General features: G+C 39.3%; 1 protein-coding gene across 4 annotated transcripts in view; it reads right to left on the bottom strand.

Annotated features, from left to right (window-relative positions):
* btbd7 (BTB (POZ) domain containing 7) overlaps positions 1 to 15,026 on the bottom strand; it is a 44,906-nt gene extending 29,880 nt beyond the window's left edge. For all 4 annotated transcript variants that reach the window (XM_048599950.1, XM_048599954.1, XM_048599952.1 and 1 more), the window contains exons 1-2: positions 14,805 to 15,026; positions 4,203 to 4,338 (exon numbers count right to left, since the gene is read on the bottom strand). The gene's annotated coding sequence lies outside the window, so the exon portion shown is untranslated. The remainder of the gene's footprint in view (positions 1 to 4,202; positions 4,339 to 14,804) is intronic.
* Positions 15,027 to 16,410: the final 1,384 nt, after the last annotated feature.

Genomic DNA, 16,410 nt, shown 5'->3' with positions numbered 1-16,410 from the left:
CAGCTATATAAGTTATACAAAAACAAAACAGAAGTACAACATTATCTTGGATTTGCAATCTTATTGTTTTACTTAGTGTCAGTCTGTGGTCAAATATGTGCGCTTGATCACTATTCCAGATTGCATGTTGGAAACAAGACTATGCCAGCTGTGAACTTTAATCTCCTTAATCAAGTATTGTAGTTTGCCAAACTTCTCTTCTTTTTAATAAACTAAAGCTCAAAAAACGCTTTCAATCATCTATCTGAAAATAGAAACAGCTAAGCATTTAATTTCAAGGAACATAATTCAAGTCAATATGCCACGTGCCACTAAATTTAGACAAATTAACAGATGTTCCACCCGCAACTTATGCTTTTTTTAAAAAACAAAATATGAAAAAGTTTCAAAATATTCTTTTTAAAAAAAGTTAACATTTGTTAATTTCAAACCACCATCCACATGATGCATTGCAATGTGCCAAAGATTTTCAAACCTGCAAACTTTACCACGCAGAAAAACAAGGAACAGCAGACACGTGGAAACATCAACATCTCCAAGTTCAGTTTGAAGCCACACAAGAGTATTTCCAAATGCAGACATCTCCACTGCTGGGTGAAAGTTGTGGAATTCCCTAAATTAAAGCACTGTGGATGTACTTACACCAGGCAGATTGCAACAGTTCACACAGATTGCCACTTCAGCCCTTTTTTTAAAAAAAAAACAAAAGAAGGGGTCTCTGCATTTCTGGTGGAAAGGTGGAGACATACTTCTATTCTCACTGATCTTTCGTAGTGCAGAATTGTCAAAGGAAGGCCAGCCACGTCTCCCTTCTCACAGCAGTCAGCTACCGCAATCTGATATTTAAATGACTTTACAGCTACTTTGACAGTTTTCTCCTCGGAAAACTGAGGGTCAAGGGAATAACCCTCGAAAGGCTAGAGGCATAACTGGTAAAGGAAGTTAGGTTGGAATCAGTCATGAGAGTCTCAGCGCTATATTACAAACAAACTCCATGACAATTACGGATGGGCAGCCAAGCTAGCATGGAAATGCTAGCTTAGCCAGCAACACCCACATCTCATGAACAAATAAAAAATATCTCCTAGACCTTGTTACTTTCGGTGGAATCTCTGTTTCCATGGTCATACTGACAAGATTATTTCTGACCATTTCTTTGTATCCCTCACCACCCACACATTCATCCTTGTGTTTTGGTTCACTCCTGAAAATTAAACTCCTCCTGAGTGACTTATAATTGCACTTTTAAATTATATACTTTTCCCTTCCATTCAAACAAGATATTTTAGCAACTATGGACTTGGTTGACACCCTGTTCATATAATTGGCCCCAACAAGCAAATTGCCATTTCCCAGATTATTTCCCCAATATGGTTTCCATTTTGGTCTAGAGTGTAATGATGTATCCTCAACTATAATTGGTTTAATAGCCATCAAAAGTCATTCTTCTTACTCTGCACTGACTCTATCATTAGCCTGGTGCGTGAAGATACATCACGAGTCCCCTCTCAAACCAGTTTTATTTCCCACTTGTCACCCAGACGAAAATCACCCCTTCTGCTATTGATCTTACACAAACAAAATCACTCTTTATACTCTACCCATAAAGCCACATCTTTCATTTCTCACCAACCTCTCCTCATTAAGTTCTGTTTGTCCAAGAGTATTACCACTTGCTCTCCTGAAAACATTTCCACCAAATTGCCAACCAATTTTTCAGCTGTGTACTCCTGCTATCTGACATTGTTAATATTTCCTTCATAATTACTACCCAGGAATAAAAGCACCCTAAAAATGACCACCCCACTTGTTTGCACAGCTTCACAGCTGAAAGTCCTCAATAAGGTTTTATCGTCCCTCGGCACTGAAATGTCTTGGAAGAAAAATTACTGATGGGATTTCCTGCAGTGTATTAGCACTCATTGTGATCAGTCAAAGCATACGAAGAGGTCAATGTGATACTCTAATGGTTCTCCTGTGAAAACCTTCATTGTGTTCCACTCCTCTCTATCCAACCACAGTCAGAGCACCACTACCTCCATAGTGCCCCAGTGCCTACGCGTGGCTTCCTCATTTATGTGTTACCCACAGACAATGGGTATGTAACGTGTGCACTGATATCACCCAGCCCGACCACTACTGTTGAATCTCTTTTGTCAAATTACTTGCATGACATTAAGTCTTGTATGAGCTACAGTTTCTTCCAGCTGAAAACTGGAGGACCAATGCCATTACTTTGAGCCTCCAACATAAACTACACATATAACAAAAGGGGAGACAGCAACATCATGGTAATGTCAGTGGTTTAATAATCAAGATTTACAGTTGATTGTCTAAGGAAATGGGTTCAAATCCTGCTACAGCAGCTGGTGGCATGTACATTTAATTAATAAATATGGAACTGAAAGTTACTTTCACAGTTGCCATTACTGAGATTGCCACTGATTGATGAAACAGGTTAGAATTTTTATAAAAATGCTCTTTAGTGAAGGATGTCAGCTATTCTTGCCTATCTCATCTGGCAAGTGACTCAGCCCACAGCAAAGAGGATTGAAACAGAAAACAGTGTTAGGAATAAGCTATTTGACCCTTCAAGTATGATCCACCATTCAATATGTTCATGGCTGATCATTCAACTCGGTACCCTATTCTCAGTTCTGCTCAGACTCTTTAACCTTAAGAACTATATCTAATTCCTTCTTGAAAACATTCAATACTTTGGCCTCAATTGCTTTCTGTGGCAGAAGATTGCACAAGCTCGACACTCTGTGTGAAGACATTTCTCCTTTTCTCCCTCCTTAATAGCCTACTCTGTATCCTTGAATTGTCATGTCCTAGTCATTAGGGACATCCTTCCTGAGTTTACTCTGTCCAGTCAGAGGCATACAGCATGGAAAGAGCCCTCCTACTGGCATTTTGCAAGGCTTCTATGAGGAGCATCCTCTCTCCCAAACTCCAATTAATAGTCCTCACTGATCCGGTCTCTCTCATAGGTCTGCCTTGCCATCCAAGGAATCAGTTCAGTACAACTTCACTGCCTCCACAACCAGACCATCCTTCCTCAGGATTAGAAGACCAACAGTGCACACAGTACTTCAGCAGTGGTCTCACCAAGGCACTGCACAAATGCAGCAAGACATCCCTGTTCCTCTACTCAAATCCCCTCACAACAAAGGCCAAATGTCATCTGCTTGCTTCACCTGCTTGTTTACTTTCTGCAACTGGTGTGCAAGGACACTCTGGTCTTGTTGCACCTTTGCCAATCTATTGCCATTCAGATAATAATCTGCCTGTGTTTTTGCCCAAGTGGATAACTTCACATTTATCCAAACCATACTTCATCTGGCATGCAACTGCCACTCACCCAACTTATCCAAATCACACAGCAGCATCTCTGCATCCTCCTCATAGTTCACCCTCTTACCCAGCTTTGTGCTGTCTGCAAACTTGGAGATAATACTTGTAGATCCCTCATCTAAGTCAGGAATAATATTATGATTGGCTAGGGTCCAAGCAACGATCCCTGCACTGCCCATTATCTGAATGAATCTGAACTGCCCTCTGAAATGGCCAGCAAGCCAGTCACCTACAACCTGCACATTAAATTTACAGAATACTATGAAATATTTAACAAAGGATGGAAAAATGGACAATGCATATTTCATGAATGGTATTGAAACTGTTAACAGAAAAACTTAAATCCATCCAAGAGACAGAGCATACAGTTAGGGAAATGGGTCTATCTGGACTAGCGCTACAAATTATGGAAGTATGATAAAGGAACTCAAGTAGAAAGGATTGACTTAATCCAGAAGAATAAAGAAACCAGTATTTCGAGTTGGTAAATTCTCAAACATTTCCATGTTAATTTCTACCTTTTGTTTTAAAAATTAAATCTAAAATGTATATGAAAGACAAAAATAAAAAGTATATACAGGACGTAATTGCCTTTCATGTTTAAAAATAAAATGTATTCCAAGATGTTAAAGAGAGTGCAAATGCTTAAATTAAACATTAGGTTTTAAACGCTGATTTTTTTTTAAAAAAAATCAGAAGTAATTCCAGAGTTAGAAGGGAAAATGAATCAAAGTTCTAAATTTACTCAAATTCCCTGAATTTTACATTCAGCCCTTGCTGGCTATATGAAGTCTAACATTATAATAAAAACTGTTTTAATAATCTAAAATAACAAAAAAAATTACCTGCAGAACATGACGACTGTACATTTCTGCTATGGCATCTTCAGCAATTCTGAGGATTTCTTACTATCCACACGTATGGCTGAGTATAAACCACTCATTTCACCAGCCAAATCTCAATCTTCAATCCCAGTTATTACTGATAGAACAAAAACAGAAGAATAAAATATATACTGGAGAAACTTCTGAAGACCCGAATACCTTTAAACCCTTTCATTTTTTATTTTAATAATTTACAAAGAGCTGTAATATCCAGTGATGCTTTGAAAGGGGCAGAAATCACTCTACTCCAAAACATCAGTTTATTCTTTCAGGAATCATAGAATTCTAGAATCCCTACAGTGCTGAGGTGGGTCATTTGGCCCATCGAGTCTGCAACGACCCTAAGAGTATCCCCACAACCCCACATTTAACATGGCTAATCCGCCTTGCCTGCACATCCCTTGACACCACAGGGCAATTTCGCAAGGCCTATCCATCTAATTTGCACATCTTTGGTTTGTCTGGAAACCAGAGCACCCAGCAGAAACCCATACAGACACAGGCAAAGAACGTGCAAACTGCACCTAGTCAGTTGCCCAAGGCTGGAATTGAACCCAAGTCCCTGGAACTGTAAGGCAGCAATATTAACCACTGTGGCACTGTGCTGCCCAATAATTATTTAGAAGAAGCAATGATAATGCAGAAATGGCTTGCCTTACTAAATAACCTGTCCAAAAATTGAGTAACTTATCAAATATTTCTTCCTTAATGTAAAGGTATTAGTGCTCAATATTGACAATGAGAAATATGATCAACTGTGAAATTAATTCCAAAATTCTCATTTTGCACAATATTTTAAATTAGCAAATTGTTAAACATTTACAGTTTGACCCTTGCCTTTTATATCTGAATTTTACAATCATGCATCTTTTAAAAGAAATTACACTGCATAAATTAGAGTAAAAATAAGTGGGTATAATAATTGCCTTTTATGTTCTGTCTTAGATTTCTTCAGTTATTTTTTTTTCCCCCAAGCATCTCAAAACCTATCAAGCATATGAAACTTCAATACCCTGGTTACTTTCAGTAATTTGAAACAGGTACAGATAAGAGAATGAAAACAGCTCCTGTAAAAATTTAATAATGCTCAAATTTTACAGCTCAAGGTAAACACAGGAAACTGTGCAAATTTAAATACCTACTTTGCTAATGGGGCAATAAGTTATTCCATGTTTTGTTTCCTTCAGTGACAATGGAACAAAGTTAATTATTTAAATATAATCCCCATAAAAATAATTAAGCCATTGCACCATGGTTTAGAAAATATCAAGCTTAGTACTACACAAGTTTGACTTCAAATATATTTTGAAAAAGTTAACGTACATCTTTTCCCGCAACCATTAGTTGATTTGAGAAAACCATTAAAAAGCCATTAAGAGGGTTGAAGATGGTGAGACCACCAAGTTTAAGCATTATTACAGGAGGCACAAGGTATTGCATTCCAAAACTTACTAGAAATACTATAAATCACACTAGCCAAATCTGTCAAATGGTAAAAAAAACTTGACAATTCTTAACACAGAAAAACAGAATCTTACACAACTTTTCTTCCTACACATTTGATCAGGTTTCAAGATAGAAAACAGTCAGATATTTAAATGCATTGGGAATTAGAAACATGCTGCAGAATGCAAGCAGGCAAAAGACAGCTGGTGACCAATCTAGTTTTACTTTTTACATGCACAGGGTCAGATTCACACACTCAGAATAGAATGTTGTGGAAGCCATGGCTTCATGGATCATTTACTCTTAGGGGATTTAAAGACTTTTTTCTTGAAAGTAAGCTTCATTTGACTTGTCCCACCCAAATATTTGTGTTTTGCTGTACTCAGAGACTGATCCATATATCTCAGTTATTTTGATACTCCAGGGTATTATCAGAAAAGTAAACAAGTATAAATGTGAGCTGTGAGTCATCCCACCTCTAGTTTTCAACCGCAAGCTTAGAATTGCTATAATTCCCTGTACTTTAATGGGACAGAGCAAAACACTCCTGTGCGACTTGTTAAATTGACTTACTTGCCTGATAAATCAGCAAAATACAAAGCTAAAAGGTTGAATACCAAATAAAAACTGAAAGAACTGCAGATGCTGTAAATTAGGACCCTTCTGAGGAAGGGTCACCGGACGCAAAATGATAACTCTGATCTTTCTTCACAGATGCTGCCAGACCTGCTGAGCTTTCCCAGCAACTTCTATTTTTGAAACTAAAAGGTTGACCTGACGAGTAAATGTACCCACAGGCATTTACAAATGATCAAAATTATTTCAAGAATTCATTGCTACTTGCAAATGAATATATATCAAGAATGCTCAGAATCGCAGGAGAATCTTACAATAAAGCATGACAACAAGTTTATTCATAGCATAAACATACATTAGAAGGTATTGTTTTTTCAATGTCATAGAATCAAACTTACTACAAGTCTGTATCAGCTGTCTGCAAAGCAACTTAATGAAACTGCCCCCATTACAATCTCAAGCATTGCATTCCACATCCTAGTGTCTCTCTATTGAGGTTGCTGCTCAATGGTCCTCTGGGACTATGGCAAGTTTACCTTCAATCATTGCTTATAAAACGTTGTTCCTGTCTTGTTGGAGATGGCATTTGCCCAACACTTCTGTGGTGCAGTCCAAGCCTAAATATTGGCCAGATCTCACTGCATTCATGCTACTTCAGTATCAGAAGTGCTGGGAATAGTAATGAACATAGTGGGATGTTTATTGATGAGTGTGCTTTTGACCTTAGAATAGACAGCATGGTTGGTCTGAGATATGCATTTAGACAGATTTAAAGGGAAGTTAGACAAGTACATGAGAGACAAGGAAATAGAAAGTTATAATTGTAGATTTAGAGGAGAAAAGACAGGAGGAGCTTGAGGAGAACATGAAGACCAGCATGGAAAATACAGCCAAATTTTTCTGTTTCCATGCCTTATATCCTATGTTATCCAGTGTTAAGTGAAACACCACTCTACAACAGAGTGAACTTGAATATCAACACTACCCAATCCCTAACTAAATTATAACAAAAATCAGGCTTTTTCTTAAAGAAACAAAAATATCTTTGGTAAAACAAAGAAGTGCAAGAATGAATATAAAATCAGTTATATAGGTAGCTCGGGAGAAACTGGGGCTGTTCCCTTTGGAGAAAAGGCAGTTGGAAGGAAATTTGATGGAGGTATTCAAAACCACGTGGGATGTGCAGATAGTGGATAAAAAAAAGTGTAAAGAGGTCGAGAACCAGAGGACAGCAATTTAAAGAAATTAACCAAAGAACCAAAGTCGATAGGAGGCAAAAAACTTGCTTTTAAACACAAAGTCAGAATCTGAAATGCATAGCCTGAGAGTGTGTTGGAGACAGATTCAGCTGGGGCTTTCAAAAGGGAACTGAACAGTTATCTGAAGAAAAATATTTTAGGTTACTGGGAAAAGGTAGCTTCATGGGATTAGCAGAGTTACCCTCTCTGCATGGGCACAACAGGCAATGATTCCTTCACTGTTAAAACTATTCAAATTTTCCTCCTTCAACTGAAATCCTAACAACACACTTGCTGTTTTGTCATATTTCATAATAGTGGTGCCTGCCAATTCTGTACATCATTTGAGTGTCCAAAAATCCAGTTCTTTGGGCAACTTTTAACAGAAAATTTAATACTGGGAACCAAACACCTGAATCAGAATGCTCTCTCTTTATCCACAATTATGTCTAAGTGACATGGGTAGGCTTCTGCGCTTCCTACAAACTCAGTGTACATATTTTTAATCAACCTGTTCAGATGTGTTATGACGCACCTCTGAAGCAGGTGGGTCTTGAACCTGGGCCTTCCAAACCCATGACATGCCAGATTACTTAGAATTAAAAAAAACACACCATCTCAATTGATGGATGCTGCATTTGATTGACTCCAAAGACCAGCTAAAGAAGACAGCAATATAAAAGCCCAAAATCAGGAGTGAAGGAGTATTATTCCAACACTCTCTCTTACGTCGTCATACTATTTACAACCCAAGGCATTGATAAGATGTTAAATATTTTAACACTGCAAGTGAATGACAGCGAGGCTTTTAAAAGGGTAATTGTCGTTAATGGTTTCAAATAAATTGCTGATGGTGAATATAAGAAAGTACTTAAATCAGAAATTACACTCTCAGCTGGGATTCTGGAAAAATGGGGGAAAAATCTAATGTTATCATTAAATGCAACATTCAACCTCAAATTCATGCTATGGGAAATAATGATTAAATTAAGTTCAGGCAGTAATCCTCAATGCCGCAAATGTGTGCATATACTCTTGAACAGAACACCTAGATTACAGCATCCATTTGTCTTGAAAAACAACCCCAAAATCCTTTTCAATCAGATTCAACTACAAATTTTCCTAATAACTAGGGAAGTTTTTAAAATGCCTTCTTAAGACCTAGTGTGTCATTAACAGGGAAATCAACTGTCAAGGTCTCTCTGCTCAAGTATAAGAATTAGGTAGAAGAGTATTAAAGCCAGTAATCGAGTTGAAATCCCTTTACGGCAGGGCAGACAATTCTAATTCTAAAAGCAAAACTCAACAGAAGATTGGTAGGAAAATCTAACCTCAAAATCCCAGGAATATTTATATCAATGCCATTACTCAGGAAATCAAAATAACAGCCAAATTTAAAAAAAAAACAAACAGTATAGATAAATGACAATCTGCCCTTCATAATTCGTGTGTGTACTATTCCGTGATACAGTAGACCAGGATAAAGAGCATTGTACTGGGTACATTAAATGACCAGAGAAACTATTAATAATGGAGGTCCTTATCAGTAATTGAAGACTCAATGTACACTATGGAAAGTACACAATGAGACAGTACAGGGTGTGGGCATGCTAATCACACTCAACAGCAAGGAAATGAGCAAGAGATAAATTCTTAGAAACAGAAAACCAGTTGTGAACAAGACTTCCATTCAAAACAGGAGAGTTTTCCTGTTAGACGAGTAACCGTGGAGAGAAGTTAATTATAACATTTATACGAGGACACCTTTGGTTTTATCAAAGAAAAACAGAAACTGCTGGAGAAACTCAAGAGGTCTGGCAGCATCTGTGGAGAGAAAGCAGAGTTAATGCTTTGAGTCCAGTGATCCTTCTTCAGTGTGTCTTATTTTAGATTTTATCGATTTAGATTTAATAGCTGCAGGTTAGGTTCCTAAGGTTCAGAAAATTTAATAGCTAAAGAGAGATGAGAACTAGGGGCTGTGGAGGGAAGCACTTGTCTAGCACTGCTTGTGGGTTAGGAAGGGGAGACCGTCATGCAAACTTACTGCAATTACAGACCACTGCACATTGACTCCCGATCTTATACATTGCCAAGGATTAGTATCCCCACTTTGCCAAACACCTGCCTTCAATCTGCCCAGCTGCTGAGCTGCAAACACAGCAAGTAAGTTTAAACGATGTCCTGCTGTTAAAGTTGGCAAGACCAGCATTATTCTGACATATGTGGTTTCTTGGCCAGTGGCAGTCACTGCCACTCCTCACCTGCAAATAATTGGACAAATATATTTGAAAAGGTGTTATATGCATAAGCCCACTTATACTATAAAAGGTCAGCAGCTTAATTGGCTGAACATGTGGTTTGCAACGCAGGATGATGCCAAAGCGTGGACTCATTTCCTACCTCGGCTGAGGTTACAATGAAGGACTCTCCTTCTCAGCCGCTTCCCTCGCCTCAGGTTAAATCACCACCAGTCGTTTCTCCAATGACAGAATCACCCTACGGTCTGGTAGGGTTAATGGCAACTTCACCTTCACAAGAGAGTGACTTTATACCATTTTGGAGGGCATTACCTATCTTTGACAATAAGACTTCATTCTTAAATTTTCTCTTAAAATTAGACAATTTAATACAATGGTACTGATTAACAATTGGCACTGGAATCTAAAGCTGTTTCATTTTAATATATATTAAATATCATCTAAAGATAAATGCTCATGTTTTCATTTTGAAAGGATATGTTGCAATAGCTCCAACAGTACACAGTGACTGCAACATGTAATATCTATAAAATCGACGACAGCAATATCCCCAATTTTTCTCAACAGCACATTTCAAGAAACCCATGAACAATACCACTTAGGACAAAGATAGCAGGGAAGACCATAATCTTCAAACTTTTACATTGCTCTGACTGAAATATGGTGCTGTTCCTACATCATCACTGGGTCAAAACCTAATAATACTTGTGCATCCATAGCACATGGACTGCAGTGGCTCATCAGCAGCAGATCATCATCATCTCAAAAGACAATTAGGGAAAACAAGAAATGTTGGTCTTGCCAGCACTGTTGTCTCTAAACTGCATGCCAATCTGAAAGCTCCATGCACAAGTCAGACTCTGTATTACTCTGCATACATGGCAGCACATAAAACATTTGAGAGTCTGTGCACTTAAGTCATTCATGCATTAGAAAAATAAATGACAGTATGTTGCTAGCCAGCAACATGCACCCCATGAGGGGAAAAAAAAAAATCTGATGCTCACCAGCACATTTAAGAGACGGAAGAAAGGACTTTGTAAAAGAGAGATATCTTGACCACAACCATATTTCATTCAAAAAAAAAATCACCATAAAGTCTTGACAGTAAGAATCGTATGGAAGTTTGAATTCCTTCCCATTTATTATTTAAAATAAATCTTTAAGGAAAGTATGTTTGTGCTACTACATGCAGATTAAGACTCCAGACACTATATATAAAGGCATTCGATAAAGTACTGCACAGAGGCTACTTCATAAGATAAGAATCCATGGTGTTCAGGGTAGTACATCACCATGGATAGAGGACTAACTAGCAGAAGACAAAGTTGGAATAAAGGGGACATTTTCAAATTTTGGCAACCTGCAACTAGTATAGTGTGACAGGGATCAATGCTGGGCCACAATTATTGACAATATACATTAGCGTTAAGGTTGAAAGTGAGAGGAGAAAGATTTAAAAGAGACCCGAGGGGCAACTTTTTCACGCAGACAGCGGTGCGTGTATGGAACGAGCTGCCAGAGGTGGTGGTGGAGGCAGGTACAATTATAACATTTAAAAGGCATCTGGATGGGTACGTGAATAGGAAGGGTTTAAGACGGATATGGGCCAAATGGGACTAGATCAGTTTAGGATATCTGGTCGGCATGGATGAGTTGGACTGAAGGGTCTGTTTCTGTGCTGCATAACTTTAGTGACTTAAATGACAGAAGTGAATGCACAATCGTCAACTTTGTGCACGATATTAAAATAGGTGGGAAGGCAAACAATAAGGATGACATAAGGTGTTTACAGAAGCATATAGACAGATATAGTGAGTGGGGAAAAAACTTGGCATGTGGAATACAATGCAGGAAAATGTGAGGTTTAGTACTTTAGCAGGAAGAATAGAACAGGTTGTTTAAATGGAGGAAAAACTGCAGAAAGCTGTAGCAGAGGGATTTGGGGGTCCTTGTGCATGATTTCCAAAAAGCGAGCGTTCAAGTTCATCAAGTCATAGGGAAGGCAAATGGCATTGTGGCCCTTATTTGAAAGGGTGTGGACTATAAAAATAGCAAGGACTTGCTAAATCTATACAAGTTACTGGTCAAAATACATCTGTAATACATAGTGTATAGCTTTGGTTTCCTTCTCCAAGTAAAAATATTGGTCGTAGTTGAGAGAAGATGTCCTAAGTTGATCCTGAGTATGGAGCGATGTAATGAAGAAAGGTTGAGCTTGTACTCATTGAAATTTAGAAAAATGAGAAAAGAACTTATGGCAACATAAGATTCTTAGGGGGATTGACAGATTAGATGAGGCGAGGTTGTTTGCCCTTGGGAAAGACTAGGAGGGTAGTGAATTTATAGACTTCTTTCTTGCATAGGGCTGTCAAGGTTGGGTTAACTATATTCAAGTGGAAACAGACATTTCTAAACGTTTTAGGAATGAGTATTACAGGGATAAGGCAGGAAAGTGGAATTGAGGATTATCGGATCAGCCATGAGCTAATTCATTGATTAGTCGAAATGATTTAATGGGCCAAATGGCCTACTTCTGCTTCTATGTCTTATATTTGGCTTTACATTTTTAACTTTTAAACACTCATCACAAACTGTATAAATGAGCTTTACACAAAGTATTTTGGAATATTTTAACATCTTATTGTAATCTCAGCAGCATCATGGGAACAGGTAAACTTCTTAGAAGAGTTGTCCATTTCAGCTTCTGCAGTTACAACCTTAAAAACTTCTTACAGCCAGCATAATGATTGTTGCACATATGCTGTCTTCCAAAAAGAAAAATAACACTTTCATAATTCAAATTAAAGAGGTTGAAATTTAGAAACCTTGCTATCTTACAACTTAGCTAGACGATCAGCTATTATGTCATGGCTAGACATGATAAAACTATCCAGTAGCAGAAAGGTTGGTATCAGAAGACACAGATTTAAAAGATCAACACAAAGAGAAATTACTTTGTGGGTCAAGTTTTTATAAGCTGGAGTGTGCTGCCAGGCAAGGTGCTGGGTAATAACTTTCAAGAAAGAATAAGTAGTTGAAGGGAAAGAAAATTGCAAGGCTATGGGATAAGTCAGTGGTATTGAATGAATTGGACAGTTCTTCGAAAGAGCCAGTAGGGCACTAAGGGCCAAATGTTGCTGCAAAGCTAACGAATGTTCAAAGTTGGGCTGAAGGGCCTGTTTCCATGCTGTATGACTCTATGATTACATTGTGACAACTGACAGGAAAATTAAGTGTACTGACACAATAATTTTGAATTGTAAATGTTGACAAAAGCATGGTTAAAAAGATTTTGTACACAGGAAGTAACATACACATGTAGAACTGCATGCACATTCAGACAAACGCACACATTGCTGTCTCTTTAGAATTACTCTGAAGTTCCTAATTGCCATCATGTATTCATTTGTCAGCAGAAAGGGGATGGTGGCAAGTCATCTCAGAATCCTCTAACACACCTCTGATTTGAGAGGCGGTTGACAGTACACACTGATGGCAGACAACTAGAGGTTTTTTTTTTTAAAAAGTTGTCCCAAATGTTTGAACAAATGTATAACCCAAAAGGCTACAAACCAAAAACAACTAAAAAGTGTTGAGATGTTAAGTACTAAACTAAGTGATCTCAATGAAGTCAATTCTACATTTGGTCTAAGTATTGTTTGGGAGCTTCCATCTCTCATCGCTATCCCACAGTTGTTGCGTGAAACATGTATAAATGTGGATAGTAGTAATCACAGTAAAAGAAGTCAACTGACAGCATTCAACCAATCAGTTTCGCAGTTACTTAGGCTAATAGATGTTGAATGGCCAGATTGCTATACCACAATTCAGCACTCCCAGAATCTTCCTTCTGTTATGCAATTCTATTATTCTGGTTTTCATATCACAAGTCAACATCTATTGCAAAGTGAAGAAGAGGACAAGCATAAAACTATTTTATAAAAATTAAACTGTACCAATACTGCAAAGCACCACAAGGGCCTACCTTAGGACCACCACTGACCTACTACCAACTTTCTACCTGCCCTAATATCAACATTCTACAACCAGCAGGCCACTTTTCCGAAATTACTGGCTTATATATAATCAAGTGATAAAGCCCATGCAAGATCACTAAATACTAACATAACTACGGTGTTATTAACAACATCCAGGCCATTTATAGCCTTCAAATTTGAACAAACTCCAAGTCTCTAAGCAGCAAAATAAATTCATCTGAACATCAATGTATTCCCAAATTCAAAAATACACCAATAACATTATCATATTTTCTGCATTTTCCAGTCATCCTATTAACGTGAATATCTGCCTTGTGCCCAAGGAAACTGAACGTCTGTGTGTGTAATGCATATGTTATGCAATGTCAAAGGTATACAAGAACAGAAATCATATTTGGGATGTGACAGACCTGAAAGAGAAAAAAATAAAAGGAAAGAGATTCCATAAAAATAACGCCCATACTGACAGAACTCACTCAGTGAAAAGTGACTAATGCTTATTACTCAGTTTGCACTCCTATTGCAGCTTACATGCTGCAGAAATTGTTCACCCCAACAGTGAAATAGATCTGTGTGCGTGTCGGTGTGTGTGTCTTGGGGGAGGGCGGAGGATGCAGAAGACGACATGTCAGCAACCAGTTGCATATCCCATTCCATCCTAAACAAACAGTTACCTCCCCGCTCCCTTTAACTCTACGATGCGAATCGTAGGGATGCAAATGGCATTCAATAAGATGTCAGGGGAGCCAGTCTCCCCCAGGATCTTCGCACTTAGGAGGCAGTAGCTCCACTCAGAACCTGAAAGTGCCACCACCCACCCCCATCATCATTCCCAAAACCTCGGGGCTCAGCAACATACTGCGAACGCCACCAAATATTTAGAAGCCTCCACTCTCTCCTCCACACACACAAAAACACACAGAGACAGCCCCTTCAATCACCACCCTCCCCACCCCCTCCCACAGAAGCAGAGCGGGGTAGCGAGAGCTGTCCGTCACCGTGGATCCCCAAGCTCGCTGTCCTGGTCGGCGGGGCCTCCTTTACCTGAAACTTTCTCCGCAGCTTTTATTTTTCCAGCCGAGTTGTCCGGGTTCAGCCGCAGACCTTTGCCCTTCCAGCTTCTTCCCGAAACCCTCTCCTCTCTCTCTCTTTCTCTTTACCTCCTCCCTTCCAACAAAAAGTCTGAGGCAGCCTCGCACTTGCTCAGCGCAAACCCGACCCGACAGTGCCTCGAGCCCCACTCCAGCCCCGGATCCCCATCGCTTCTCTCCTTTCCCCCTCCCCAACACTGCCACCCAAACCCCCACCTTGATTGGAGCGCACGCCCAAACCATCCATCCAATCGGAAGCTCCATTACTGAGAGGCCTGCTCCATTCCTCGCCCGGCCTCTCCGATTGGGTCAAACGGGTTCCCCAGCTGCGAGGCTCAGGCCACCCCCCGCCACGGGGCCGCCGGCGACATCGCCACCGAGCGGCGCCCGCGGGAGAGAACGCCGACCCCGCCAATGCCACCGGCTCTGTCGCTAGGTAACAGCGTCAACATGAGAAGAGAGAATGAAAGCTTTGTGTTTTCCTCCTGTGAAAGGATTAACGTTTAAGTGGATCACATTAACTGGAAGGAGGAAAACCAAGTGGGTTGCGATTATTGCTTGAATCCTGATTTAAAAGAAACAAGCACAAGCCAGGACTCGAATTAAATTTAAGATATTTAAACAGCTTTAACTCAAGTAACTTCCCGGTGTCACACTGAGACCTGACCCCTTTTGTTCTTATGTTTCTTTAAGGTGAGAACAGAGCTGTTGTGTATTTTCAACATGTTCCGGTTTTATTTACCTACATTCACAGTACGTTTTTTCAAAATCTCAACTCCAAGCTTGGCTTATAACCTTCGATTCACTCCCACATAATCAATCAGGTTTACAGCCTTCACTCACTCCCACATAATTATACGTTAGATTTACATTTTTACAGTAAACGTGTTTCTTTATATTGAAGACAGTATGTTCCCCACAGCTCTAAAATAAACCCGAATCTGTATGACATAGAACGAACTGTATTAGAGCTGCAAAAACAGAAATTGCTGGAGAAACTCAGCAGGCTTGACAGCATCTGCGGACAGAAAGCTGAGTAAACGGTTTTGAGTCTAGCTACCCTTCTTCATAACTTCAATATTAGAGGTGTTTGTGACTGTTGCCATACAAAGTCACAGAATTGTTCGATCGTCAGGTGTGCAGGTTGTACAACATGAAATGTATTTTGAAATGAAAGCAGAAAGTGCTGGAGAAAGAATAGGTCTGGCAGCATCTGTGGAAAGAGAAGCACAGATAATATTTTGATAATGTACGCAAAGAACTGCAGATGGTAGAAATCTGAAACAAAAAATGTGTTAGAGACCCTCAGCAGGTCTCGCAGCATCTGAAGAGAGAAAACAGAGTCTTCATCAGAAGTCTGAACATAACTTTTTTTTCTGTACACATGCTGGCAGACCTGCTGTGTTTCTCCAGTGATAGTAGGAACTGCAGATGCTGGAGAATCCGAGACAACAAGGTGCAGGGCTGGATGAACACAGCAGGCCAAGCAGCATCATAGGAGCAGAGAGGCTGACGTTTCGGGCCTAGACCCTTCATCAGAAAAGGGGGAGGGGAAGGGG

The sequence above is a fragment of the Rhincodon typus genome, chromosome 8 (genome assembly GCF_021869965.1).
Source record: "Rhincodon typus isolate 14 chromosome 8, sRhiTyp1.1, whole genome shotgun sequence".
NCBI lineage: Eukaryota > Metazoa > Chordata > Chondrichthyes > Orectolobiformes > Rhincodontidae > Rhincodon > Rhincodon typus.
This window is presented reverse-complemented; position numbering and strand designations above follow the sequence as displayed.